This window comes from Camelina sativa, chromosome 9 (assembly GCF_030686135.1).
Source record: "Camelina sativa cultivar CO46 ecotype springtype chromosome 9, ASM3068613v1".
Classification (NCBI taxonomy): Eukaryota; Viridiplantae; Streptophyta; class Magnoliopsida; order Brassicales; family Brassicaceae; genus Camelina; species Camelina sativa.
In genome coordinates this window covers 21558604-21569970 of record NC_141888.1, presented here as the reverse complement: position 1 = coordinate 21569970, position 11367 = coordinate 21558604, and the positions used below count along the sequence as shown (strand labels likewise).

The 11367-nt window shown below is 39.0% G+C and overlaps 1 pseudogene; it reads right to left on the bottom strand.

The window, feature by feature from the left end:
* Positions 1–6823: 6823 nt before the first annotated feature.
* LOC147938455 (uncharacterized) lies at positions 6824–9628 on the bottom strand (annotated as a pseudogene).
* Positions 9629–11367: the final 1739 nt, after the last annotated feature.

Here is an 11367-nt window from a genome sequence, read left to right as displayed (position 1 = left end):
TTTAGCCTTCTCTTAAGCTCAACTCAATTTCGTGAGAGATCCCTGTTCTATATTGTTAAAACCACTTGCAAAGAAGACCAATATTTGTCTCTACCGCTTCACCCCAGCCAAATGAGTTTGATGACATTGCATAGCTTGATCCATGGTTCTTTGTAATGAATGTTAAAGTGAATGATAGAAATGATGCATGTGTAGACTAAGGTTCGGAATCGTTTCAGGTTGTGATGAGCTTGTCTAAAGTTTTTAATAGAGTTCCTTCACCATGCATTATAGAACTAAAAGCAAGGACCTTGATTCTAACTATTCTATTCAGCATGTTTTAGGTTCTGAGACCCCCATCTTCACACCTCTTCTCCATACCTTGTTCTTGATCGTTTGCTTGAGGGCAAGCAAAGAATAAGTTTGGGGGAGTTGATATGTCTATATTTTGTCTCTGCTAAGCAGTTTTTGTCACGCATCTAGTTAGGATAACTAATTTGTTTTGCATGAATTTCTACTCTCTTTTGTACACTTTTCATATTTAGGTAGTTCTTGCATTATCTTCGCATACATCGTGCATTTGGAGTATTTCAGGTATTTAGGAGACTTTGGAGCCCAGGCTGTCTCGAGTCGCGCCATCACTCTGTCATCACACATTCGCTCGGGTCGCGCCATCATTCATCGTCACACATCCGATCGAGTCGCGCTGTCGTGGGATTCAGCTTTCGTCGTCTTCATCAAAGTTGTAGATAATTGAGTCATCTTTCCAATGCCGTTTATTTCAAGCCAATCGGAGGTGTGGTTCGAAAGTTATCATCGTTTTGGTGGAGGCGTATACATCCAGATCGAGTCGCGTTGTCGTGCCGTTCGAGTTGCGCTTTCGTGCCGTTCGAGTCGCACTTTCGTGCCGTTCGAGTTGCGCTGTCGTGTCGAGCCAACGCCATCACTCCACTCGAGCCAACGCCATCACTCACTCGAGCCATTACTCGTTCGCACATGTCAGGGAGACGTTCCATCCTACACGCTTCAGGAGATTCCCAAACCGACGCTTGTCGTTTTTAAGTTTTAGGGATTTTATGTCTTTACTATAAATACGTTTTGTTAAGTCTTTGCGACATCATCTTAGTTTTTATCTCGTTTTTTATTTTGTAAGGTTTCCCTAGCCACCAAGAACCGTTCCCAGACTTTGTATTCAGATATCTTTTGATACATTGAGTATTTGCATTTGATTTCTTCTACAAACTTGTTTATCTCATTTTTACCTATCTAAGAATGCTTGTTTCAATGTTTTCTTAGTTTGTATTGTTGATGATGATTTCTGGATCTGAGTAGTGCGTTAGATATAGAGGATGGGATAGATTAGGGGGAGGATCTTAGGATGTAGGGTGTTTAAGCTTGATTTGTATGATTCCCTTCTGGACTAGAGTTTAGAATTACTAGTTTCTCTCTGATCAATTGGAACTAGGTTCGAGACATTTCCACACCCAAAAGGTGTTCGATGAAATGTCTGACCAACTAGTGCCAGAGACTTACGTTCATAGCCTAAGAGATTAGTTGTCTAGGATGTTTGTTGACATGAATGAACTTGTTTGTCATGCCTGCTCGACCACGTTTCTCTTAGCGAGAGCTAGGTATGGAAGTGGTTGAGTTTGAGTAGCTTTTACCAAGATATTGGATAAGCTAAGTTGTGATGTTCATTGTTTAGGGATAGATTGCTTGTGGCATCTTAAACACTATGTAGACTAGGATACTCACCGACATCAATTACTCCCATCCTTAGGACTTTTATCTTTCTGATTTTATTACATTCCCGAGACTATTTCGTTCCTCGTTTCTTGTAGTTCTTGCTTAGACTCGTTTAAGTTTCTATTCATTTCCGCTTCTTGTCATGCAATCTCGTTTCTAGTTCTGTAACTCATTTTCGTTTTGCATTTTGACCATTCTAGGATTGTTAGACAAACACTCTTCTTGAATTGGCTTTACTTGTGATTGCTTGATTGCATCTTGATTGTTAGCAACATCTCATTTAGATTGACACTTAAGTACTACAACACATAAGGTTAATTGAACCTGCTAGGATAAGACACAAAAAAATCCTAGTATCACAATCCTCAATTGCCTGCTCTAGTCCTGTCCTTGACGGTACACCTTCCGACAATATTGAGGTATTTATTTCACCAAATTAATATACTTCCCGAGTAAGTATCTATCCTCAACTATATCTCACTACTCAAACACTTGCTAACCTGACGCAGAAAATTGACGCTGATAATGAGTCGGAAGCCACTCCCCTAACGTTAATTGAGGTAAGCAATTCCGTTTTTCTCCTATCATTTTATATCCCATCCACATGTACATGTCAGTTTGGCTAGTCGTTTATCTCCTATCGTGTTGGACAGTTTTTTATCCTATCCACATGGACATGTCATTTTTTATCCTATCCACATGGATATGCATCATCAATTCGTTACCTTTTTCGTGCAGGACACCAATGTTGACATTGACAGAGCTTGTGCCGATGAGGTACCGCAGACAAATATTACTTCAAAAACAATTTGTTAACTTTCACAATTTTACCTCATAGTTAATTAATATCCCCAACTTGCTTCATTAGGATGATGGCCGTGAGTCCCCCATACAACCTAACGAATCTGACAGCCAAGCCACAGAGGTATTGCATCCTTCTCTACTTTTCATCGAATCCCTGCCTAGTTTTTGGCTGCCTAATAGTTTGCTGAAAATGATATTTATTTCACCTCACAGAGCAATGCTACGCCCACAGACCCTGTTGATGTCAGTGATTCTTCGCAACCCAGACCTACACAAAAGGGGTGTTCTCTTGGACCAGAAGAGACCCTTCTCTTGGCTGTTTTGCGGATTCCTACACCGTCACCATCCCATCTGCCTGACCTTCTACTCATTGTCCACAAAGATTTAGCAACCCTCATGAAAAAATTTCTGAAATCATACCCAAACACGTAACTTTCTACACCTCCTATACCGTATTTTATTCTAACAATATTGGATCAATGAGCTAACTGTGGATACCATTTTCAAAACCTCCATGATACACATAACCAAATGTGGATACCCAATTGACAACTTGTTTTTTAAACAGCTAGCGAAGCCTAAGAATTTGGGTTAGTACATTGGTAAGTATTTCCCATATACCAAACTCTGAACTCAATTTTAGTTAATCTATACTTACACATTATTTTCACCCTCTTTTCTCAGCATATGGAGGTTTTAGTGGATTTTCTACAAAAAAAACTTAAGGATGTCCTAGCTATGAACGCTCTATCTTCCTTTCACCCTGGCTTGGGAACTACTTACAAGGGAAGTATCCTTCCTTTTGTCAAGCAAAAAATAAGTCCAAAGTCAGGTGGGACAATAAGCTAAAACGTAAAACCTATGGTTCTCCCTCAGAGTGGTTTGTGGATTTGAACACGATATATATTCCGATGATTTGGGACAATTCTCACTGGGTTGGCTTAGTTCATCAACCTCTCCAATTGGAGCATAGAAATCCTCGATCCTAATGTCAGTCTATACGACGATGCTAAGGTTGCCTTACTATATAGCCCCGTTCACAGAGCAGCTGCCATACCTTATTTCAAAACTTTGCACACAGCCTTCAACTCATAATCATGGCTGCACTCCATTCACTTGGTCGAGGGTCCAGGACATTTACGTCAATGAGAGATGTAATGATTGTGGTCCCCTTTGCCATGAAGTTGCTAGAGATCGTCGCAACTGGATTTGGTCCAGAACTCATGTCTCAGATCACCGACCAAATCGTGAATGATATCAGGGCACAATACGCGTTGGACATCTATAAGGAATATGTCGCACCCATCTACTCCAACTAGTTTAAAACAGTTATTCGCTCCCTCTGTTAGTTTTCTATCTGTATGTTTGTATCATGTCGTACTTTTAGCGACCTGTATGCTTGAAATTTTCTATTTGTATGCTTATCTACATTTGGATATCGTTACTATTTAACGACCTCAAATATTATCTGCAAAGCAACAAAGCAAAGTTCACCTACAGTAAACCCCTCACAGTTATTCCCGGTTTCCAAATGTACATGTTTTTGTGGATACCGTGATAATTGACAAGTACGATTGCTCAGCTCCTGTACCCTATTGATTTGCGGCTTAATATTTTTAACATATATCCATAACCATATCATATATCCACGTATATCCACGTAGTCAGACATCTGTGGATATTCTTGCTGCTTAACTAGTTACCAGTTTTCACTAGGCCTCAAACTTAATCTACAATGCAATAGTTTACCTTTCATTAACAGCCCGTATCCAAAATTACATGTTGCTGTGGATAACCTGAAAATATATTTTTTTTTAAAACAAGTCCAATCAGCTCCCCCACTTTGTTGATTCGAGAGTGTAGATTCAATGGTGTCACTGTCTCCGTATCCATATCATAGCCCCCCAAAGAGCCCTGGACTTTAGGTCCTCTTTATATCCACTTGGTCAATCACTTTCCGGTGAATCAAACTTGAATGTTTAATGTTATTTGTTTAAAACATTACCCAACATATACGAATAAACAAAAACCCTAAACTCTAAACCCTACCCCCTAGAACCGAATGCCTAAACCCTAAATCCTAAACCTTATACCCTAAACCAACATCCTAGACCCAACACCCTCTAAACCCTAAACCTAACCCTAAACCCTAAACCCTATATACTAAACCCTAACCCTAACCCTAAACCTTAACCCTACCCCATGAACCCTTAACAGTAAACCCTAAATCATGACATAACAAACTAAACCTTAGATCAGCAAATGTTAGAGTAAGGTCAAGTACGTATATACCACCAAAGTATATATTGAACCCCTAAACCAATACAGTCCACATATTAAGTATAAACATCCACCTATCAAATGGATGTCCACATATATCCACGTGGATATACATGTTTGGATATCCTTACCCCTACTATTTTACTGTTAGCATTGTCATTGGAGTACCATTGAAATAGTCATAATATAGATATTGTTATCTGACATCAGGGTTAACCGAACCAAAAAACAGGTGGATGTCAGATTTCGACCTAATTAGCGAAACCGAACCAATATTAAGTGGGGATTGTAGTCGAAACGTTGTCATCGTCTTGACAACTCTAAATTACTCTCAGACGTCGTATCGTTTAGCTTCCCCATAATTCATTGTATTGATTGGATCTATCTAAATGCATTCAATCGACTCATTCTCTTTATCTGCGTATTCAATCATAACCCCTATAAAACTCCTCTCAATCTCCCCCGAAACTATTGTGTCTCCTTCCAGCAACGATTGCATCTCAATTTCATTGCAGCAATGGCCGGAGAGGGTTCAAGAGGACGTCCTAAACGCTTCGCAGAGGAGCCAACCGCAGGAGCCAGTTCGAGTAAACGCCCCAAACCGAATTCTGATTTCGAATGGGAAGGGGAGGTTCTGGAGGCCATGAAAGCCGCGCTAACCAAAACACGAGTGGTGACCGAGGAGGAGACTAGGGATCACTACATGGCAATAATTCATATGATGCATGATCATATGACGAAAAGGAAGAATAAACAGCCCTCCTTCATCAAGTGGATATAATCGATGCAAAAGTCTCCCAACTCAATGAAATTTTGTGTCAGGAAGTTGAAGATTTGGTGGGAGAACTGCAGAGGCTTGAGGAGATGCGAGAAGTGGCGGCCGCCGATGCGGGAGAGTGTCGGGTTCCTCCTCCAATTGATTGGATGAAGCTGAAAGTGAAATTCAACGATGATTAGTGTTATGTCATGTCTTTATGTACTCGTTTTTAATTTCGAACTATGTAATCCACGTTCTTTCTCACCACATCCTAACAATTTATAACATTGTTTTCCGTTTTTAATTCACCTTTCCTCCATTTTCACGGAAATTATACAGTCCCTTTTTAGCAAACACCAAAATGGATACACATACATGTCAACCATCCATGTGGATATATATATTTGGATACTGTTACATACATATCCATGTGGACACGTACAATTAACCTCCGTTACCCTAAACTTCACTCATCATATGGTCAACATTTAAGAAATAACTTGTCGAGACGATCATACAACAAATAAACACAGAATCCAATAACATCTCCTACCAGTCCACAGCCACCAACCATATTACAACCTTAACGTAAAACATAATGTTTAGTTGAGTTTAAAAGGAGTAACCCAATACAAATTAAACAACCCTAGACGTTATATCATATAAGAAGCTGTTTCGGTCACCTAGAGGTGGAAATGATGAGAACATTCTGGTGCATCTGACAAATGATACTTAGGAGTCTTCGCTCCTGCACAACGGGGACATCTAGGACGACCCATTTTACACTTCGTCTTCGGTGGTGCTAATTTATGATCCACCATTACTGAAGGTACATCACTTGATCCCCCATCCACATATGAGAGAGAGCAGTTTTGAGCACTATAACAAGCACGGACGAAATCTCCGTAAACAAGTCCCTTGTTATTATTCGCCCACATTGCATACGGATTGCCATTTTCAAGACATTTGGAAAAGAAGAAATAGTATTTCGAGTGTAAATTTGACCACCACACGAGATCTTCGGACTTGTCGAGTCGCACGGTTGAAAGACATTCCTTGGAGTAAACAGCATTCAAACCTTGGTTACTAACCTTTCATCTCGATTACATTCCAATAGAGTTCACCACAAAAATTCGTTCATGTCTTCCCAAAAAAAAACCATATCCATAGAACAAGATGGAATGGATACCTAATGTATTTTCTAAGATATCAATGTAACCAATAGTGTTCCCAATTACATCCACAAAAAACAGCAAATCAGGACACATCCAATTGAATACTATCCGCTCCTAATCCGGTTAGCTTCACCCCAAGAATAACCCAAAAATCAGTACTCTCCCACACTACCACCCAACTGTCTACCTTCATCCTCATGGCAACGAGTTCGAACAACTTGTTCGATTGTGTTCCGTCTCTTTGCACCTACCACAACGATTAACTTTTGTTTTCACGAGTCTATTATTCTGCAAACAACAAAACATATCCAAACAAAACGGACACGTTACACAAATGTTTATGTGGATACCAACACCAAACATTAAAAAAAGGATTTCTCACATATTGAGCCCACTTACACGAAATTCACCAACATAAGGAATCCTACTCTCTTTTGGACGGCCAGCTGGACGTCGCGCCTTAGGAGGGTAACACGGTTCTTTATTTCAACAGGAACTTCAGCATCACAGATCTCAGGATTAATTATCCCTTCGTAAGTCCTTCTCCATGTTTCTGTCTTGTAACAGTCACCCACCAAAGTCCCATAAGGGATGCCTTGCGTATCAGCTGCTATCAATGCATGCCCGCATGGTATTTTCAGCCTATCGTACTGCTTACAAGAACACTGCTTCATATCAAGCAAAACATGGTGCTTTCCGTTAAGTAAACCAACCACTTCATAACTCCAACTAGATAGACTGCCTACTTTGCTACCACAAACACCAACCACGTTCTTCTCCATCTGTTTATCAACCTCCGGCGTAGTCAACCCTCTATGCTTCTCAGCTTTCTTGCGCCTCGCACTAAACCACCTACTTAACATCACACGAATGTACTTAAGTAGTTCAATAATATGACAGGATCTACCCTTTCCTAACACATTGTTCAAAGACTCTGCAATGTTGGAGGTCATCAAATTGTAACGGTTCCCTTTGAAATAAGCCCTACTCCAATGAGCAGCTCCAATTTATCCAGAAAAGCAGCACATTTGGCGTTTTTAGCTTTGTTTGTCTATAGATTTCTAGGTAACCAGTTACCTTATAGGCAAACGCTGCATTCGTCACAAGTTTTGCAAGTCCTTTACTATGAAATTTCGCATTAACATTCCGGGCTAGATGTACTATGCAAGCTCCATGATGTGACAAAGGAAACACCCTCTTCTTCGCTGTGTATATTGAGCTGCATCTATCTGAAATTATGGTCAGGCTCTTACTATCAGCAACGATTCGTTTTAATTTCTCAATAAACCAAGTCCATGAGTCCTCGTTCTCACTGTCCACAACAGCAAAAGCAAGCGGAAACACCTGGAAGTTAGCATCCTGTCCACTTGCGGTCAAAAGAACTCCATTATACTTCCCAGTCAAATGAGTTTCATCCACAACAATAACACGCCTAAGCTTCTTAAAACCTTCTATGGAAGCCCCAAAGCCAAAACATATACAGAAACCTTTCTCTGCCATCTTCAACCACTTCAGTTTTAATATCGGTTATAGTACCAGGATTCGCTTCTTTTAAAAGATGGAGATAACAGGAAAGATCCTCGTAAGACTCATCATCAGAACCAAATATTCCTTCCAAAGCCTTCCCCTTCACCCTCCAACATTTGCGGTAGGACGCATTGACCCTCAATTCTTCTAATACAATCTGCTGGAGATCCAAAGGAGCCGGTCCTTTAGTAGGATCACTGAACTTCGATCTGTACACTGCTGCAATCACCTTCGAGGTCGCTTTCTTTAGGTAATTGGTCCTAGTCTCTATTGGGCATGTGTGTTCTAGATTAGCTTTCCTGATCACATAGTACCCGGATTCTTTGATTTCACAAGCTAGTACCCTCCAGTCACACCTCTCCCCAGAACAACTAACTACAAACGACTCTTTCTTGGTCGTCGTCTGCATGAAGTGAAACCTGTTCTTGATGGCGTATATAGCTAAAGCTATCTGGCAATCCTCTTTGTTTGCAAACTCCTTACCCTTATAGATACCTTTCCCATCATCCTCATAATACAGATCCGGTATTTCATCCCTGACATACTCTGTGTTGTCAAACAGAGGAGGAATATTAAACTCCTCGTCATCTATATCTTCTAACCTACGACCATCCACTGTAGTTCCAACTCTCTGACCACGACCACCTGACCACGTGGTTACATCAACATATTCGCCATCAACTACTCCGACCTGTTCCAAACCACCAGTTGTCCTCACTTTATTCTCCTCTTTTAAAGGAACAGCTCCGTTAACTAACACAGTGTGATCAAAACAGGAGTTTGTGTTACACATAACCTCCACCACGTTCACCCGACCAAACTGATCGCCAATGAAATTCCCCCAAAACTCTTTATCATAGCTCCTTGGGCTCACAGCTACATCGGTTACTAAAGATTCTTCTTCCTCGTCTACATCTTCAAAACTATCTTCCAATCCGTCAATTTTTTCAACACAACCTAATTGTGTACTTGTCATCCCACGACCAATTCCAACTTCTACACCCTTACTGCCCTTCATCTTCCCCTCAATTTCTGCCAACTCAGCCATATATTCTTCATCAACTTGGCTTGTTTCAAAAACAAATGGCTTCGAACCCGCTGTTGATGCTTTCCCTAAAAACTCTTCTTCACTACTGCTGTTACTAAGGCCAAACGAAGAACCCGAACTACGTCTCTTCTGACTTTCCTCACTGCAATCAGAATTCTCAGCGTCGTTACCCATTCCTCTCTTCTTAACCTCCTCAAATGTTACAAACAAATTCAACCCACGGTTCTTACTAATCATCTGAATATAATACTCAAGTCCTAAATTCGTTGTCACAACCACCGGAGGCGTCCTCACCCCCGTCATCAAATCCATAAACGTTGGGATGCAGTAACTCAGATTAGCCTTCTTCTCCACCAAACCGAATTCACCAACAACAGAAACTTCTTACTCTCCTAACGTTGTGGTCGAAGACAGTGGAACAACACGTGAGAGAAATTTATTGTCAACTTTGAATCCCCAAACGTCGTCGTCATAACAGCTCCAGGTACCGGATATTACCACACAGAAACTCGGATCTTCACCCTGCATTACAAATCAAAGGAAAATATCACACCCATCCACGAACGACAAACAGAGTTGTATTTATACGAGCCTATCCACACAACATAAATCCTACCTGCGCAGCCATGTTTCGTTCACGGGGACACAAACCCTACATTCAACTTATGTCTCTTATCCACAAACAATCTTCAAATCTAATAAGGAGCACACATCCAACGGTGGAAAATAAAGAGAGGTAAGTAAGGTAAGTTTTAACTTGAGAAAGAGAGGTAAGTTGTTACTAAGGGCAAAAATGTAATAGAAATATGGCCACATAAGGCAAAAACTTGAGAAAGTATGGCATGAGTGGAAAGTGGGTTTTAGTGGAAGAACTCACCCCCAAAGTGGGTTTTGGTGTCATTTTCCCAAAACATTTTGGGGTAAAAATATATATATTGGGTCTTTTTTATTGGCATATTCAAGAAAAAAAATTTGGGAATATGTAGATAGATATCTATTAATATTGTAACCTATGGGACCATGTTAATGGCAGACGAAGAAGGAGAAGAGATAAGGAAGAGAGTTGTCAGTTTGAAAGAGAAACTGAGAGGCTCCATTATAAATGGAGGTTTTTCGCACAACTAGCAAGATTAGTTGTACACTTCAGGAGGACTAGTCATTATGTAAAACTAGGCAATAACCCACACATGCATAGGGATTTATGCACATTTATATTAACATTTTTGAAGTACATTTTGGTTTATCTCCGTTAAGTTTTACTTATTTTTTTTTTTACAACATTAACCCCTATAACAATTCCATAAATAATATTGCAGAGAAACTTAAATAATAAACTTTCTTAAATTGACCAACATTTGTTACATTTATTGCCATAAAATCTTAACAACATCTATATATTCTGATTTTTCCAAAAACAACTCTACCCATTAAAGTTTTAACCCATTAAATCTCCAAAACTATTTTTATGGATGCTAGAATCGCTCAAATTTAAATGATATCCAACAGATTTTCTATAACAAAAGTTTACAATCTTCATAATTATATTAACATTAATAAATTTCCTAAACCGAAAATCCAATTATAAAATTTCACATTAAATATGTTGAAAACCCCCATATAATTTGGTTTCTTTTTTATTTTTTTAGGAATTACCAAAAAAAAAAATTCTATTATTTATCATAAACTATATACATATATTGACATGGAAAAATTATAAACTATAAAAATGCTAATTTGGTAAAACAATTAATAAAATTAAACTTGATAAAAAAAAAACTTATTTTGATTATGGGTTGGTATTAATCCCATATAGGGAGTTAAGTGGAATTGTTTTTTTTTTTTTAAAACACTTTTAAATATGTACCAGGAAATAAATGTATTACTAGACTATACATATACCACACGGGTTAAAACCTTGAAAACACTACAAAAATCTTATATTTTGAATACTTATATCAAATACCTGTAAAATTTTATACTTTTAAAATTAATAAAACAATAATAAAATAACAAATAAATACAATATAAATTTAAAATTTTAAAATTAAAAA